At 44.6% G+C, this 14369-nt stretch overlaps 1 protein-coding gene across 2 annotated transcripts in view; it reads left to right on the forward strand.

Moving 5' to 3' along the window:
• The window catches only part of LOC132869632 (plexin-B2-like), a 495410-nt gene that overhangs the window by 180194 nt on the left and 300847 nt on the right, over nucleotides 1-14369 (forward strand). Inside the window, exon 1 of one of the 2 annotated variants that reach the window (XM_060902923.1) lies at nucleotides 4371-5494. The exons of the other annotated variant lie outside the window; for it this stretch is intronic. The gene's annotated coding sequence lies outside the window, so the exon portion shown is untranslated. Of the gene's footprint in view, nucleotides 1-4370; nucleotides 5495-14369 lie in introns of those variants that run through there. 2 annotated transcript variants of the gene reach the window in all.

The raw sequence follows: 14369 nt of genomic DNA on the forward strand, positions 1-14369 counted from the left end.
AGAACAGGATAAAGCGGCTAGAGATAATGAGATGAGATGAGATGAGAATGTGGCCTCCTGACAGTCAAAAAAGAGGCGTTGCAATGTTTCATCCACCAGGGGCGATTTCTCAGAGACAACAAGGGAAGCCGAGCTTCCCCTAAAATTCTCTCCCCAAACTGCGGCGTCTACGACGTTGAATTCTCATTAAAACAATAACTTGCATAACATAATATATGCCCAAGATTGTATTTATGTTCATAACTATCCTGTAACTTATTTGAGTGATGTCTGACGAACTTGCAGTTCGCTACGAGAATCACCTTTGCTGCCAGGCTGTAACCTTTCTTATTTCAATGGGCTCTATGGACTGGCAGCAGTGTTGCCAGATTGGGCGGTTTTAAGTGCATTTTGGCGGGTTTTGAACATATTTTGGGCGGAAAGCATCAGCAGTATCTGGCAACACTGACTGGCAGCCGGGTTTCCGTTGCAGTCTACGAGACGGCTCTGAACAGCCAATTTCGGCTACTTGTTATTGGTTAAAATCAACAAAATCGTCACTTCCAGGGAAGCCGGGCTTCTCTGGAACTAAACGAGACAGTGGGAGGGACAAGAAGCCGGGCTGATAAAGGATTATTGGAGGTAGTGTTTGAAAGACATGAGGAGGGCGGTACTTCGGCGAGGAACATGGAAGTATGATCAGTCAGTCCCTAGCGGATGTCGAGAAAGTGTAGTCATGTGCGAAAGTGCTGTCCGAATTTCTTTTCATATAAACGTTTCTTCTCATTGATGTCTCTGTACATTACTCTGTAAATAAATGTAAATATTACTCGTTGTGCTCCATTAACTTTCATCCATTCTATCAGTTTGATCATTCGTGAATTCACTCATTTATTTCATTTGTAGTTCAATCTGGTTTTAGGCTAGCTTGAGCCTTATTGGGATCTGCAGTGCTAGCTGCTAACAGAAATTGGTGAAGTCTCTGGAAAGCACAACCAGCTGGTATGACAGGGTCACAGACCATTTTCTGGAAAAGGAGCAGAGGGCAGAATTTGTGTATAAATAGCGTTCATGTTCATGAATCTGAAGTGTGTATATTGTTCAGTAAGGCAGCTGGGCCATAGAAGGTTCACGCTGCACGCTGCATGCTGCACACTACACGCTACACGCGTGTAAAGAAAAGTGGACAAATGTAGCATGACTTGCTCTGGGCCATAGAACGGCGTTCACGTTGCACGCTGCACGCTGCACACTTCACGCGTGAAGCGTGAAATGAACATGCACACTTTTTTCTAGGCATGAAGATGGAAATTCCAGTCAATGCATGCGGTCACCGCCGCGCCAGCCAATCAGAACGGGTCTAGGGAGATAACTCTATGCTTTCAGGGGAAAACTTCAGAAAAAATATAATTGAATGGTATAATTGAAAAATAGTTCTTCATCGGGATTGTCAAGCAGATTATAGAATGTTCGGTGAAATTCACCACGGGTTTCTCTCAGAAGGAAGTGTTCTCGGCTCCAAATTCTGTTCCTTTTTCTCTTCCTCTGTCTCAGTAAAAGCAGAATGAGGCAATCGTCGTCATCCGAAGAGTCCGTATTGTTGGTTACTCGGTCAAAGTAGAACAGACGCAACACGTGAACATCCAAGCATGAAGTTTAATGGCCCAGGGTCCAGTTCTTCACGTGAACGTGTAGCGTGTAGCGTGCAGCGTGCAGCGTGAACCTTCTATGGCCCAGCTGCCTAATGTTAAGAGAATGGTGGGCTCTGTGTTATAGGTTATACCTGGGTATAATATTCAAGGTTCTGTGTGTTGCATAGCCTACCTGGTTATGAATTTCCAGACTGTGTTGCAGAAGATGTTCAAGGATGTGTTGCACAGCTGGGTGTTGTGTTAAAGACTCTGTGTTGCATATCAGGGTATGATGTTCAAGGCTCTTCGTTGAATAGCCAGTGATTTTTGAATGTTTGATATTTTTGATGAAGGATATGAGGCACTAGCCTGGCAAGCCAGACTATAACATGAAATGTACAAGCAAAAATACTTTCTGCCACTAGGTAGGGTTGTCTAGTTCACTATGCTAATGGGGCACACCTTTCTATGCTTTGATATGCGGCCTACAGGTTTTACGATGAATGCGTAAAATGGGCTTCCCCTGTTTTAAAAACCAGCAGCCGCCACTGTCATCCTCATCACCACAAAATGAACAAATCGCGCTGATATCTGCATATTTAGCTATGCTAACATTTACTGGATGTATCTTATGAAGAATTCTGAAGTCTCATCTCATCTCATTATCCGTAGCCGCTTTATCCTGTTCTACAGGGTCGCAGGCAAGCTGGAGCCTATCCCAGCTGACTATGGGCGAAAGGCGGGGTACACCCTGGACAAGTCGCCAGGTCATCACAGGGCTGACACATAGACACAGACAACCATTCACACTCTCATTCACACCTACGGTCAATTTAGAGTCACCAGTTAACCTAACCTGCATGTCTTTGGACTGTGGGGGAAACCGGAGCACCCGGAGGAAACCCACGCGGACACGGGGAGAACATGCAAACTCCACACAGAAAGGCCCTCGCCGGCCACGGGGCTCGAACCCGGACCTTCTTGCTGTGAGGCGACAGCGCTAACCACTACACCACCGTGCCACCCAAATCAAGCACCAGTCTTACATTATTTGCTATATGTCGGTTTTTCATAAAACCAGATTGAGTTTCTGATATGATATCATAGAGACCTGTTTTGAGTTTATTTGCGTAAACTAAAGCTAATATTTTATAGTCAATCGTTAATAATGAGATTGGGCGCCAATTGTCAATACGTAGCGAATCTTTACCCGGTTTAGGTATAAGTGAGATTATTCCTTGTTTCATAGTAGTCGTCATCTCCCTTTGTTCCAGACATTCATTATACAGTACATACAAAGTAGGGGACCCTGAATATTTTCCCAAAAATGTTGATAGAATTCATTTGAAAGCCCATCAATACCAGGAGACTTTCCTTTTTTCATAGAATTAAGGGCTGTCTTTACTTCAGCAACAGTTATATTTGTATCACAAACTTCTTTGTAAGCATTATTGATAACAAGGATATTGTTTCTCATCTTTTCAATGAATCTGTTACAGTTGCTCGAGTTAAATTTGGAAGAATACAAATTTTTATAAAAAGTTTCAAGAAAACTTGAGATTGAAGAAGGATCATTTGATATGGTGCCATTGATATTGAGAGAGGTCAAGGCTTTTCTTTGTCCATTTCTTTTCTCTAGAGAAAAAAAATAACTAGAATTCTTCTCGCCCTCCTCAAGCCATTTGGCCCTTGATCTAATAAAGGCCCTCTTTGCCAAGTCTCATCTCATCTCATTATCTCTAGCCGCTTTATCCTGTTCTACAGGGTCGCAGGCAAGCTGGAGCCTATCCCAGCTGACTACGGGCGAAAGGCGGGGTACACCCTGGACAAGTCGCCAGGTCATCACAGGGCTGACACATAGACACAGACAACCATTCACACTCACATTCACACCTACGGTCAATTTAGAGTCACCAGTTAACCTAACCTGCATGTCTTTGGACTGTGGGGGAAACCGGAGCACCCGGAGGAAACCCACGCGGACATGGGGAGAACATGCAAACTCCACACAGAAAGGCCCTTGCCGGCCACGGGGCTCGAACCCGGACCTTCTTGCTGTGAGGCGACAGCGTTAACCACTACACCACCGTGCCGCCCCCTTTGCCAAGTCTATATAAAAATTGCCAAGTTGCAAGCTAAGATTTTCCTTTTCTATTTTTTCTTCTTCTGTTATATTTTCCCTAGACAGTTCATCTATTCTATTGAGTAAGTTTGCTTCAAATTGACGTTTAGAGGCTTTGATCATTTTGGATCTCTTGATAGCAATATGTCTTGCCTTGTACTTGAAAAACTCCCATTTTTGTTTCCACCCCTCACTTAGCTCATGGAATATCTCAGATATCAGGTGTTTAAGACTATTGTTAAATGTTTCATCTTTTAATAAGTTTTTCCAATAACCTCGTAATTGTGGATAATCCTGCTGACCTCCTAATTTAACAGTTATGGGTTTGTGATCAGACAGTGGTGCAGAAGAATGTGAGCTGTCTTTAACAGAGTTTATGGCTGATTGGGAAACTAGAAAAAGATCAATTCTCGATTTAAGTGTTGAGTTTTTGTTTGCCCAGGTGAAGTCCAATGAATCGGGATTAAAGAATCGCCAGTGTCTCGTAAGGAGAGCTGAGGACAGAAAGCTGCTTCCTGCTGGGGGAACTCGGGCCAGTGACGCCATTTCAGTTTGATTCTCCGCTAATGAAGTGGCCCCGATAACCCCGCCCACTACCCAAACACCACGCCCAGTCCTCTTAACCATTCATAACTTTTTTTTTCCTCTCCCGGACTCTCCGGTAATCGCGCGGTAATGTGCGTTCGGTGTTGAGTGTTTGTTCTCCGCAGCGGCTCGGCGGTGCTCGGTGCGTGTTGTGGCCGTCCCGCGCGCCTCCTCTCCTCTCCTCTCCTCCTCTCTCCTCTCCGGGCGGGCGGAGCTGCAGCGGCTCTCCGGGGAAAAGCGGCGCGCTGTTAGCGGTTAGCTTCCCAGCCGAGAGGCGCTCGCGCACAACTGCCTCACTAATTTCTGCCTACCTGTAAAGTCAGGTCATGTGACCACGGTGTGGCTGAGCAGAGAGAGAGAGAGAGAGAGAGAGAGAGAAGGAAGGAAGGAAGGAAGAGAGATACCACGGTGTAGCTGAACACACACACACACACACACAGACAGACAGAGAGAGAGGAAGGGACGGGACACTACGGTGTAGCTGAGCAGAGAGGAAGGAGAGACACCACGGATTTACAGCTGCGGAGTTCAGTCGCGCTCTCTGCCTCTCCTGCCTTCTGTTTCTCAGGGCGGGCAGACAGACAAGGCAGACAGACAGGCAGGGCAGGGTTTGTTGTGAGGGTCTGAAGCGGGGAGTTTGGAGGCAGGGCAGGGTTGTGAGTGTCGGGAGTTTGGAGGCAGGGCAGGGTTGAGTGTCGGAGCGGGGAGTTTGGAGGCAGGGCAGGGTTGAGTGTCGGAGCGGGGAGTTTGGAGGCAGGGCAGGGTTGAGTGTCGGAGCGGGGAGTTTGGAGGCAGGGCAGGGTTTGTTGTGAGTGTCGGGAGTTTGGAGGCAGGGCAGGGTTTGTTGTGAGTGTCGGGAGTTTGGAGGCAGGGCAGGGTTTGTTGTGAGTGTCGGGAGTTTGGAGGCAGGGCAGGGTTTGTTGTGAGTGTCGGGAGTTTGGAGGCAGGGCAGGGTTGTGAGTGTCGGGAGTTTGGAGGCAGGGCAGGGTTGAGTGTCGGAGCGGGGAGTTTGGAGGCAGGGCAGGGTTGAGTGTCGGAGCGGGGAGTTTGGAGGCAGGGCAGGGTTGAGTGTCGGAGCGGGGAGTTTGGAGGCAGGGCAGGGTTTGTTGTGAGTGTCGGGAGTTTGGAGCGGCGCTCTGTTTGTTCTCTACAGACTCGCGGCGCGGCAACTTCAAAGGTGAGCACGCGCTGTACCTGTTTGTTTGTTTGTTTGTTTGTTTGTGTTTGCTGTAGTGCTTCACGAAATGTTCTCATTACAAATACGAAGCTTATAACCTGCAGAAAAGTGTTTTCTATCTTTCCTAACCACTTTTATTCTCACACACTACTGACTTGATTTAAAACCCCAAACCTTGTTGACATGGTTTTCAGTAGCCTGCCCAGGGACACACACACACACACACTAACACCGACTAACACTGACTGACTGACTGACTAACACTGAGCAGTCAGACTGGGTATTCACACTGACTGTATTAACACAGAATATCAACACTGACTGACTGTATCAACACTGACTGACTGTATCAACACAGAATATCAACACTGAGTATTCACACTGACTAACACTGAGTAGTCAGACTGAGTATTCACACTGACTGACTGTATTAACACTGACAGTATTAAGAGTATTAACGCTGACTGTATTAACACTGAGTATTAACACCGAGTATTAACACTGACTGACTGTATTAAGAGTATTAAAGCTGACTGTATTAACATTGACTGTATTAACACTGAGTAACACTGACTGACTGTATTAACATTGTATTAACACTGAGAGTAACACTGACTGTATTAACACCAAGTATTAACACTGACTGACTGTATTAACATTGTATTAACACTGAGAGTAACACTGACTGTATTAACACTGAGTATTAACACCAAGTATTAACACTGACTGACTGTATTAACGCTGACTGTATTAACGCTGACCGTATTGAGTATTAATGCTGACTGTATTAACGCTGACTGACTGTATTAACATTGTATTAATACTGAGAGTAACACTGACTGTATTAACAGAGTATTAACACCAAGTATTAATACTGACTGACTGTATTAACACTGACTGTATTAACATTGACTGTATTAACACTGACTGGCTGTATTAAAACTGGCTGTATTAAAGCTGGCTGTATTAAAACTGGCTGTATTAACACTGACTGGCTGTATTAAAGCTGGCTGTATTAAAGCTGGCTGTATTAAAACTGGCTGTATTAACGCTGACTGTATTAACGCTGACTGTATTAACACTGACTGTAACACTGACTGGCTGTATTAAAACTGGCTGTATTAACGCTGACCGTATTAAGAGTATTAATGCTGACTGTATTAACGCTGACTGACTGTATTAACATTGTATTAACACTGAGAGTAACACTGACTGTATTAACACTGAGTATTAACACCAAGTATTAACACTGACTGACTGTATTAACGCTGACTGTATTAACGCTGACCGTATTGAGTATTAATGCTGACTGTATTAACGCTGACTGACTGTATTAACATTGTATTAATACTGAGAGTAACACTGACTGTATTAACAGAGTATTAACACCAAGTATTAATACTGACTGACTGTATTAACACTGACTGTATTAACATTGACTGTATTAACACTGACTGGCTGTATTAAAACTGGCTGTATTAACACTGGCTGTATTAACGCTGGCTGTATTAACGCTGACTGTAACACTGACTGGCTGTATTAAAACTGGCTGTATTAACGCTGGCTGTATTAACGCTGACTGTAACACTGACTGGCTGTATTAAAACTGGCTGTATTAAAACTGGCTGTATTAACGCTGACTGTATTAACGCTGAAAAAAAGCTGTTTTTTGTATCTGTACTTTTTGGAGTCTATTAAACAGGCTGTAACTTCAGGCTTCAAGTTCTGTGTAAATATTTAAAATAAGCCTGCCAAGTTGTTGTTGTTGTTTAGTGTTGATAAATTAAACTCCAAGCTGTAATGTTTAAGTATTATTCGCTGGATTATCCTGCTTTTAAACCAGCACTGAAGGAAGACTTTGGGAATGTAGTTTCTAGTTTGTTTGTTTTCTTTCTTTCTTTCTCTCTCTCTCTCTCTCTCTCTCTCGGCAGGGCTAAAATAGAGCTGGCTTTTAAAGAGTTAAACCCAAAAAGTCAAACATTTGTTTCCTACATTCCTCAGAAATGTGTGTGTTTGGTGTTTTGTGTAAATTCCCGAAGGAAGGCAGTGCGACATAACAAACTCCAGATCACATTCCTACATATTAATCTTGTCTTTTATTTATTTTTCTTCCTGCTTCACAATGACACCACCACCTTCTTCCATAAGCACTACACTCGTACCTGCTGTTTTTATGCGGTTCTCTAAACCAGCCGATCTCTTGACAGCAGCACGATGCATCAAATCATGCAGATACAAATCAAGAGCTTCAGTTCATGTTCACAATGTTCAAACATCAGAATGGGAAAAATTGTGATCTCAAAGTGTGACTGACTTTCACTGTGGCATGGGTGTTGGTTTGAGCCAGATGGACTGGTTTGAGTGTTTCAGAAACTGCTGATCTCCTGAGCTTTTCACACACAAGTCTCTAGAGTTTACACAAACAGAATGGTGCGAAAAACAAAAAATATTTGCATGAGCGGCAGTGGAAACAAATGCCTTGTTGATAGAGGTCAGAGGAAAATGGCCAGATTGGTTCGAGCTTTTTTTTTTTTTTTTTGCCAGGAAGGATATAGTAACTCTTTACAGCCGGGGTGAGCAGAAAAGCATCTCAGCATGCAACAGCAGAAGAACATATTGGGTTCCAGTCCTGCCAGCCAAGAACAGGAATCACGCGGAATTTGTGTAGTCTGATCCTGGCATAAAGTCGGTAATCAGTAACGAAGTTCCTCGCTGGGTAAAGGAAGAGCTTAAAGGAGAACTGAAGGCAAACTTTTTTTAATCAAAATTCTATTTATCTCATTTTATTAAATATAGGAATGCATTTTTGATCGCCATTTTTGTCACTGCTATAGCAAGTTATGAGCGTTTTGAAATGTGCAATGTAATATCAGTTCATGTGTCAAAGCGATGGCCGTAAACGAGATTTGCTGAGACCTGTGCGAGACATCGTGGGACGGAAGTAAAATGTATAGCAGAAATCAAAGCGACCAACATCTGCCAACGTTGTCAAAAGACGCGCACGCCCCCTCTTTCGAATGCTGACGTAATCAAGCCGGTTTTCCCTGTGTCCGAAATCGCTCCCTACTTACTGTATAGTGTGGACGCCATTTTGTAGTGCTGTCTGAAACCTTAGTGAGGATTACGTGGGAAATGCGCTCAGTATAATCTGTATTTCTCACAAAAATACATGCATGTATTTATTATTTTGAAAACCCACCAGCCGCCTGATCTGGCACGTTTTAATTGTGCGCCAGTAATGATGTAAATACCAGCGTGACGGACTCGTCCTTATCCTGTCGTCTTTCCAACTCCATGTTGGTTCGAAGTGGTATGGAATAATCTCCATCACTGATGAAGCTGGCAAATCTCAAAATTACTCTAAATTGGAATGATATGGCGATCTGGCCGCTGTGTAAACAGTTTTCAAAATGGCGGCGCTGACACTTCACGTTTGAAGTCTCGCACAAGTCTCGTGAAGATCGCGCGGATAAACGACGCCTACCGTGGACCAAACGAACGACATTCAACATGGCTAAAAACCGAAAAGGCAGATAAGTGTAATATAATATGCCGATACGAGTCACAATATAAGGTTAAAGGTTCCATGGCATCGTTTTTTCATTAATTGTGCGGTGGTCTCTAGTATGAAATGAATGCCCTGTGAGCCGGTTTTGGTGAAAAAAAAATGCTGTGGTTCTCCTGTTTCAGGCTGTTCTAGTTTGGTGGAGGAGCGGGTGGCGGGAGAGCGACAGGATTTCAGCTCTTACTCATTAATATTCATGACATGTAAACGTGTTACCTCTGATTGGCTAACAGCACTGTGACGCTACCTCCAGTGGGTCAGAACAAGCGGATGTGGGTGTCTTACTATGGCGAGAGAGAAGGAACAAACCGCGAAGGGAAAAAACCGCGCGCTGACGTCATTAAGGTGCGACGCGAGGAAATAAATTCAACAAATGTTTGGGTTTTACAAACAAACAAATAAAATGAACAAGTGACTTAAAGAATGTGGGTGTCTTTGTAAAAACTGTTTTGATTGGCTATTATAACAGAGCATGCTGCATGCTTTTTGGTTTTGTAGCGCAGAGTACCTGGCCAGGGTTTTTTCTAGAAAAATTTAGTATGAGGGCGCTCACCATGGCGAGGGAGCGAAGCGGGGGGGGGGATGGTGCCGGTTGTCCCCCCCCGCCGTGCGAAGCCTTTGAAAAATTGAGGCTACAATGGGACATTCTGAGGCTATCTGAGAGGGAAATTGTAACAAATTGTCTGTCAACATTGAAAAAGAAAGAAGTAATCTTCTGCCCCGGACAGTCTTTGGCTTTCTTCCGCTTCGTGCCGCGGGATGACCTCTTTAAATGCCCAAGTGTCAACAAAAACAACTTGCGAACTACTACTGTCAAAAGCTCCCGCGCCAAGGTCATTCAGTCTCGAGAAATCTCGCTCTACAAGTCAGCTGACCTTGTATGTAACCCATGTCAAATCTCGCGAGAGCAGCCGTGACAAGTAAACAACATGGCGCCTCAGTCTGGAAAACGCCAATTCGGATTGTTTTTGCACCGTCTGGCGGTGTATCTACTATGATTGGAATATTTTTGGAGTAATTATAACGTATTTGATGATCAGACACATTGTCACGTGGTGTTGCTGGGATGTTTTCACGGAGAAAAGATCGTTTTGAGAGATTGCATGTTGTGCAGTAGCATACAAGTGCATGGCCCAAGTGTGACTTGGGGTTCAATCGGCATTTCGGTAAGGGGGCGCATGCCGAGAGTAAGAGGGCGCAGCGCCCCTGTTCCCCGGTTTAGACGAAAGCCTGCTGGCTAACTGCAGGAAGCGGTTAGCTGCACAGCTAATGTAACCATTGCAAGGCTAACGCACGGATTTTAAAACACGGCAAAACGACTTAACAGTTATACACTTACTTGTTCGGTGTTTGTGGCTGATGCGGCAGGGATGCTTGGTACGGACCCAGGCTTCAGTGACGGTTGATGTGCAAAACCTGCCCTGTACTGTCCCAAGTTGTGGAAACATTCATCAGGAAAATGCTTCCGACAAACATACACCGTCTTAGGTAGACTCGACGGCGTATTATTGGAGTAAATAAAATTAAGCCACTGCGTCTTCAGGGGCTCTCCCGGCGGCAGTAAAAACAGACTCCTTTCTGTGTTGTCACGTCCATGTACAGCGCAACTTCCATGTTTGGTGGCAACTTTTGAGCTGGGCGGGCAATCCATACAGTGGGTGGGAATCCAGAGGGGGGGCGTGGGGATCATCTCCCTTGCTGACGTAGTAAAGGGAAGAGCCTATCAACGCGGCACTTTGACGCGCCATTCTCAAATGTTGACAAAGGGTGGGCATAGTTTGGTTTACACATTATGACATTTCTAGCCACTGGGGTGACTTAAGAGGGTCAGAGGAACTCATTTTAACATTAAAAAACCTCAGAAAGTGAAAATTTCATGCCATGGGACCTTTTAATAAAACTGAAAACGTAATTGAATAACACTTTTTTAAAGAAATAAAGCAAGTTTAAAAATGACTTCAGTTCCCCTTTAATAGTGAGTGAGTGTGAACTTCCATTCGAACAAGAAAATGTTGACTCCAAGCGAAAAATCTCCCCTTGTCGTACTTCTCCTATTAGCTTTAGCATGATTTTTAGCTTTTTGGTGATCCGTGTCTTTCTCTTTAGTGTACTTGTATACAGTGGCCTTTACAAAATAATAAAATGGTCTAATGTGGTTCTAATCATGTTGTGCACTAGGCTGTGGGTAATGCGTTTGGGTTTCCTTGTGACCTTCTCATTGAATATGACTGATATCTCCGGTTCCTCACTGGATAAAGGAAGAGCTTAATAGCGAGTGGGTGAAAATGAACAACAGATGGCTTTCTTGGGTATATTTTAAAAGAAATGGTTTCTAGTTCCTTTCCAATTGTGCATGTGTAGGCATGAATGTTATACTGGAGGAACACTGACATCTCCGAAAGTACTGGATGTTAGTCAGTATATTTTAGGACTTCAACATGCTTTACTGCCTGGAGGATTTGGGAATAAGATCGCCGTTTGGTTTACGCTTTTCCACGGATACTCGCTGATGTTCTAAACAGCATTATCGGCTGGTTTGTACATCAGGCCGTCTTGGGTTTCACATCGTCCTGCTTACAGAGCCTCTGTTTTGTCTTCTGTTGCACCATCGTCCTGCACTCATGATATATAACCCATTATACTGGGGTGTACTCTCTGTATATACAGCTGAGATGATGAGTGAACATTAGTGGAATGGAAAGCTACATAGTGCAATTTTAAGGGCTGCATTAAACTCGATTTACATTTTGCCATCTCTTTGGAAATTAAATAAAAGTAATCAATAGAGATGATGATGATCCGAGGAAAACATCCGGCTTCTGAGACTTTTCCAACCATCATCAACAGACTGAATGTGTTGAACAACAGCACGCAGATATAACGTGTGCGCGCGCATGTGTATATATAAAATTTATTTATTTGTTGTTTCTTACGTGCAGCCAAATAATGCTATTATATAACCACTTTCTTGGAACTCAAGTCTCCACCTCCTTTCATTCTTCGTTTTCGGTTTGAAGTCATGCTGGAAGGGAGGGTGTTGTGCTGAATTTGTGGGAGATTGTATGTAGTAATTTCATCTCATATCATCTCTAGCCGCTTTATCCTGTTCTACAGGGTCGCAGGCAAGCTGGAGCCTATCCCAGCTGACTACGGGCGAAAGGCGGGGTACACCCTGGACAAGTCGCCAGGTCATCACAGGGCTGACACATAGACACAGACAACCATTCACACTCACATTCACACCTACGGCCAATTTAGAGTCACCAGTTAACCTAACCTGCATGTCTTTGGACTGTGGGGGAAACCGGAGCACCCGGAGGAAACCCACGCGGACACGGGGAGAACATGCAAACTCCGCACAGAAAGGCCCTCGCCGGCCACGGGGCTCGAACCCGGACCTTCTTGCTGTGAGGCGACAGCGCTAACCACTACACCACCATGCCGCCCTGTATGTAGTAATTTGAAAGTTGTAATATCATTACCCACCTCGGGATGTTTGATTTGTGAAGTGGGGGGGGGACATGGAAGCCTTTACGAAAATGTCTTTTCTTTTCTGTCCGAGAACGTAAGCGACGATGAAATTACAAGTTAAGGGCGTGTTTTCTGGAGCTTTTATCAGTTCTAGGCATGAAATTATAAGTTGCAACTTCACCTCGTACACATTAATTTTTAGTGGCTAGCACGGCCTTGCTAACAAGGTGACAGTTAACATAATGCAGTGCAGCTTTAACTGGATTCTGACCTGTTGAATGTGCTCCAGATTGTATCAAGGTCACGTTTGATAGTTTCCAGTCAGTTACCTGCTGTACACACTTTCACTTTCATTTATCTGTCCGAGCAATGTGTTTTAGCCCAAACTCGTGACTGATCAGATTGCAAACATCCCCAGATACGAGATACAGGTGGTAGGAAGGTAAAAAAAAAGTCAATATGGGCTTTGAAGTGAATATGATGTAATGGATACTGGCATTTTGTATCGTGCTTGTTGAAAGATTCCTTTATTGCCCCAAAAATGTTGATGGTAAGTTGGTTCATTACAGCTGAGTAATCAGCAATAATCTAAGCAATGAAGTGCAGAATAAACAAAACAACACGTGAGAAGAATTAATACTGAGTCAGAGAGTGAAATGAAGCAGAAGAGCTTGTGGAAATGTTGCAGTGGTGCTGATGGACTGAATACAGTAGTACCAGGAGGGATTGCATTAGACGTGTTGATGCACCCCCCTCCGCCCAGGAGTTTTCTCCCAGGGTACTTTGAGATGTCATGAACTTGATGGATAGATAGGAAAAATCCTTCTTTGCTAAAGTGTAAGGATCTATCCTATTGCAAAGAGCAACTTTCTGAAGATAAGGATGGCACGGTGGTGTAGTGGTTAGCACGGTCGCCTCACAGCAAGAAGGTTCCGGATTCGAACCCAGCGGCTGGCGAGAGCCTTTCTGTGTGGAGTTTGCATGTTCTCCCCGTGTCTGCGTGGGTTTCCTCCGGGTGCTCCGGTTTCCCCCACAATCCAAAGACATGCAGTTAGGTTGATGTGGGGCGGCCTTGGGCTGAAGTGCCCTTGAGCAAGGTACCGAACCCCTGACTGCTCCCCGGGTGCTCTGGTGTGGCTGCCCACTGCTGTGCGTGTGTTCACTGCTTCAGATGGGTTAAATGCAGAGGATGAATTTCACTGTGCTTGAAGTGTGCATATGACAAAGGTTTTCTTCTATATCTTGACCATGTATTGGCCTCTAAACTGCGAAAATAGTCAGAGACGGTTTCACTAGCTCTTTACATAACGGCAGCCAAATTGTTTTGCCTGACCACCACTTCACTCACCAGAAGGAAACTCGCAAGCAAAAGTCCTGTGACTGAATACAACCTGTTTACTCTTGGCCAGTTCCCACCCACCAGCTAGTACTCCCCTATCATGCGACAGCTACCAACCCGGGAGCGAGAAGGTGAACAGGGAGGCTATCCACCCCCTTCTGCATATGTCGCAGATATACATGACTGGCTAGTGTAGCTGTGATTGATGGTGGGAAGGGGGGAAAAGAGTAGTATATGCCACCCTTCCTGTCCTGAGGGCATGGCCAATTTTGCTCTCTTGGATGGATGTGGCTGCTTTTCTGCTGACACTCCACTCAGGACCCCCTGTTGCGTAGATCCTCCGTAGTACTGTCCTGACGATTATGTTGCGTTCTATTTGTACTGGGAAGTCCTGATTTGAGTCCCAAGTCCAAAATGTCAACCGGATTAATGATCCCTGAAGTTGGATTCCTGACTGGGAAAGTCACAGGACTCTAACAGATGCTGACGACAAAATCCAA

The sequence above is a fragment of the Neoarius graeffei genome, chromosome 21, assembly GCF_027579695.1.
Source record: "Neoarius graeffei isolate fNeoGra1 chromosome 21, fNeoGra1.pri, whole genome shotgun sequence".
NCBI lineage: Eukaryota > Metazoa > Chordata > Actinopteri > Siluriformes > Ariidae > Neoarius > Neoarius graeffei.